Genomic DNA, 4894 nt, shown 5'->3' with positions numbered 1-4894 from the left:
CAAGTGCTCTAACTAATACTGGGTGCAACTAAATAAATAAATAAGAAATACGGGCATTATCAACTGTTGTTACTTTTGAAAACTGGATTTGATGCCCTAGTGTTTCCTTTACATTGTTCTGATCATGTATCCCTTCTATTTATTTACATTTATAATACATCATTGTTATTCCTTTAGTGGTTATCTCTAGATCTCTAATTTTATATCATGGGGTTTACTGATTCTTCCTCACCATCAAGGTGTTCTCCCTGAATTGAGCCAGAACATAAGAGAGCCCCTTGTGCTGGCAGGCCTTTGGTTTCCTGAAGAGTTGCATCTTTTTAGTTTTGCCCCAGCAGGACACCTTTGACTGTCATGAAGACATTTTAAGTCACACATAGAGCAATGTTAACCCTGCATTTATCACAAGATTGCAGATGAGGCTGAACTATCAGAAAAATGTCTTCAAACCTCAATACCAGGAAATCTTTGCTTCTGAGAAGTGGCTCACTTTCTCTATATGGTTGAGATAAATAAAGCAAGTGAGTGTTTTTCCATCCCTTTATGTCATGGCTTCCAAGAAGCTCAGAAAATAACTAGCTCAACATAATTATGAAAGATCATATGATCTCCATATATACATTTCAATTTTGCTTTGGTTTTGATCCACTTTTATAATCCTAACTAATAATAATATACTAAAAACATAAGGCTTATTATATGTGTGCCAGGTATTGTTCTAAATACTCAATTGATTTTCACAACAACCATAATGGTGTAGGTATTATTATTACCACTCTCTTCATCATCATCCCCATTTCACAGATGGGGAAACTAAGGTGCAGAGAAGTTGGAGACTTGCCTAAACTTAGAAAGCTATTAAGGACCCTTTGGCTCCAGAGTCTGTGTTCTTAATCACTATTGGTTCCTTGCCTCTAAGTGTCCTAACAGGTCGCACAGAGGGGAGCAAATAACAACTTACCTGGAACTTGGTCATGTCTGACTTGTGGAGTGAGGGCAGTGGCCTAAAAAGGCAGAACGGTTGAGTGAAGAAAACAGAAGAATTGGAGATGGCATGGAAAAGTTAGATTGAAAGTTCACCAAATCATCAGGCTAGAAATCCATAAATGCCAGCTATTAAAATGGCCATAACTGTAGCCAAAATATGGGAAAGAACATGTTTTCCCCACAGACCTCCATCATTCAACACCACCACCCTATCAGGGACCTCACAGGACCTTGCAACACTCATTCTCACCCATTACTGACTCCAGAGACCCGCCCCCCCCATTTCACACCCTACAGACCCTCCCATCACTCCAAATACTCTCATCACTCACTCTACAGATTCCCCCATCACTGACTTTAGAGACCTCCCATTACAAACCCCACAAATGCATCATCACACACACCCCAAAAAAACACACCCATCAATTACCCTACACACCCTATCACTCACCTCACATCCCCTGTCATGCACTCCACAGATGCTATCACTCAGCTTACAGACCTCTCACCACATATCCCCGGAGACTTTTATTGGTCATATCAGAGCACCCCTCCAAGTAATCACCCAGTAAATTCACGTCTTTACAAAGCCCATACTCACACGTGTAACTTTGCCCACAGACCACTAGCCCTGTCTCACTTTCATTCTGAGTGAACCCTCTACCCTCTTTCATCCCCTGCTCTGATGTTAAGAACAGAATTCTTATTCTGGCGAGATCTGCCTGTCATTTCCAAAACCAGTCACAACTTCTTCCAACAACTACTTTCTTGGTCCTTGACCCCCACCATTTCTGATCGCCGGGCAATTGCTCTTCCTAAGACCATCAGTGTTAGTAGCCCGTAGCATCACTGATAGTCATGTTCTGTAACAGCATTGACTGTGTGGCTGGCAAGAAAAATGGCTGTGCCAATAAATCAGATCATCAAGGGAGCAGACATCTTTACAAAGGTTACCACTCTATAGCAGAGAAAGTTTAGAAAATATGGAATTTCGGGAAGAATTTGAAAACTTGCAGTAAGAGCAGAGCCTTTTGTATAAAGGCTAGTGATGGGCAAGTTATACTCACATTTGGGGAGGTTCCTGGGAACTCATAGGAACAAACAGAGCTGAGGACCACAGACCCCTGTGGGGAGATACCACTGGGGAGATGTGGGAGGGAGGCCAGGAATAGTGCAGCTATCCCTAGAAACTATTACCGGGAAGAAGAGAGGCAAAGCGGGGAATGATGCACTCCTCTAGAGATCAGTATGTATCACTGGAGAGATGGGGAGAAAGAAGTGGGTAGTAGTCCTCTCAAGAAGATAAAATTATGGAGATGGAGTAAAGCAGTCCTTAACGATAGACGCTATTGGGCTAGCAGTGGTGAAGACCCGAGTTGGTACGCTCCTCTGTGGGAGATACCACTGGGATAGATGGGGAGAACGCTGAGGGTAGTACAATTCTGTACTCAAAGAAAGAGATGTGTGAAGAAAGTGGTACCAGTAAACATAAGTTGGAGACAGAAGCCCCGGGAGAACTGGGGCAAAGTGGGATCCTAAAAGGAGACTAGGTGAGAATCCAGATCCGATAGTGACCCTCCAGGTCCATTTTGCATCCTCCTCCTGGGAACCTACCACAGAAAGATGAGGTGTGACCAAGATACCAGGCTCAAAGTCCTGTGGGTAGGGACTCTGGGTCTCCCTGAGGCCTAGAGCAGGAACAAACAGGGGGCAAACCAGTGCTCAGGTTCTGAACCTTTAATGCTCTACCGTATTAATCATACTCTACTACTTAGTCATGTGAAAGGCAAAATGCATGGGACACTAAAGGAGATTGTTTTCTTCAGGCTTTTGCAATAGGGAAGACTTTCTTTAAAGAGAAGCTTCTCAATGGCAAGGAAAGGAATCTAGGGTTTTATGTTGTTGTTCAGTCGTTCAGTCACTCATTCATGTCCAACTCTTTGCAACTCCATGAACTGCAGCACACCAGGCTTCCATCCTCACTATCTCCCAGAATTTGCTCAAACTTGAGTCCATCGAGTCAGTGATGCTATCTAAAGAAGCAGGTAAAAAAAAAAAGAATCATATTTGAGTCATGAGAAAGGACAAGGACAGGGTTTATCTTGGAATATGCAGAAGTATTGGGGATTGCTATGGACTGAATTGTGTCCCTCTTAAAATTCATATGTTAAATCCTTAACCCCCAAGGTGCTATTATTTGGAAATAGGGCCTTTGGGAGTAATTAGCATTCAGTTATATCATGAGGGTGGGACTCAGGTCAGATGGGATTAGTGCCCTTATAAAAAAACTTCAGAAAGGCTGTGTCAGGCCACAGTGAGAAGCCAGAAAAAGAGCTCTCCCCAGGAACCAAATCAGCCATCCCTTTATCTTGGATTCCCAGCCTCCAGAGCTGTGAGAAATAAATTTCTGTTAAGACCCCCAGTCTATGGTATTTTGTTATGGCAACCTGAGCTGATTAAAACATGGAACTTTGTAGTTCCCTTTTCAGGAACACAAAAGGGTTGGGGAATTTCTTCACTGCTTTCCAGAAGCACAGGCCTCCCTCAGGTATAAAGTCCAACACTTCCAGTCACCTCCATTCCAGCTTACTCTGCCCCTCATGGCTCCCATTCCTCCTGACTCTACCAATCATTTAAATCTACTCCTTCTCACTGTGCCCCAGATTTACCCCATTCAGTAACACTGTTTATTCATTTTTATTCACTCTGCTTCATGGCTACCATTCACACACTCTGTACCTCATATTTTTTTTAAAGTGAACTCTTTTTTAATTAATTTTATTTATTTATTTATTTATTTATGGCTGTACTGGGTCTTCGTTGCTGCATGCAGGCTTTCTCTAGTTGTGGTGAGTGGCAGGGTACTCTCCAGTTGCAGTGCACAGGCCTCTCATTGTGGTGGCTTCTCTTGTTTCAGAGCACTGGCTATAGGGCAGGTGGGCTCAGTAGTTGCGACTCATGGACTCTAGAGCACAAGCTCAGTAGTTGTGGTGCATGGGCTTAGCTGCCCCATGGTGTGTGGAATCTTCCCCAACCAGGGATCGAACCCTGGTTTGGCAGGCAAAATCTTAACCTCTGGAGTACCAGAGAAGTCCTGTACCTCATATTAATACCTTTTTATTTCAAACAATGTTCTCACATATTTATTACTGAACCAAACTGCTAGTGAAGAAACAAAGAGAACATAGAAACAAAGGGAAAAATCACTTTTCTAATAAAACCTTTCCAAATGTCCAGATAGCGGTAATGTTTTCAGCTTGATATGGTAAGATGCTAGTGACTCTGATACAGCATAAATATGTGTGCCATCTCATGTGCAATTCCTTACAGACCCAGCTTTGTTAGTCTCCAGTGTCTTCTCTTGGAGTTGTACCTGATTTTATTACCAGTTTATTCCCAATCCATTAGGGAATGGGACTATTCTTTTGTTTCTTGGCCAGGAATCACTTGATCCTGAAAGTCTTATGAGAAGAAAGTCATAGTGAGGAACAGAATCAATCGTACACACACCACAATTGTGGAGAAAGAGAGAGACAGTCAATATCTCTTTTACTGTGGTAAAACACACATAACATGACATTTACCATTTTAATCATTTTAAGGTGTACAATTCACTGTCATTTAGTACATTCACAATGCTGTGCAACCATTGCCACTATCTAGTTCCAGACCATCTTCATCACCCCCCAAAGAAGTGCTTACCCATTTCCTATTCCCTCCTACCCCCAGCCCATGGTTACTACTAATCTACTTTATGTCCCTATGGATTTACCTATTCTGGATATTTCATGTTAATAGAATCATACACTATGTGGCTTTTTGTATCTGGTTTATTTCACTTAGCATGTCTTCAAGATTCATCCATGTGGTAGTATGGTATCCATAATCATTCCTTTTCATGGAAAAA

General features: G+C 42.2%; 1 pseudogene; it reads right to left on the bottom strand.

Annotated features, from left to right (window-relative positions):
- Positions 1–4220: 4220 nt before the first annotated feature.
- LOC122690465 lies at positions 4221–4693 on the bottom strand (annotated as a pseudogene).
- Between the last annotated feature and the right edge of the window lie 201 nt (positions 4694–4894).

The sequence above is a fragment of the Cervus elaphus genome, chromosome X (genome assembly GCF_910594005.1).
Source record: "Cervus elaphus chromosome X, mCerEla1.1, whole genome shotgun sequence".
NCBI classification, from domain to species: domain Eukaryota; kingdom Metazoa; phylum Chordata; class Mammalia; order Artiodactyla; family Cervidae; genus Cervus; species Cervus elaphus.
The sequence above is the reverse complement of the archived record's forward strand: the minus strand, read 5'-3'. Positions and strand labels throughout refer to the sequence as shown.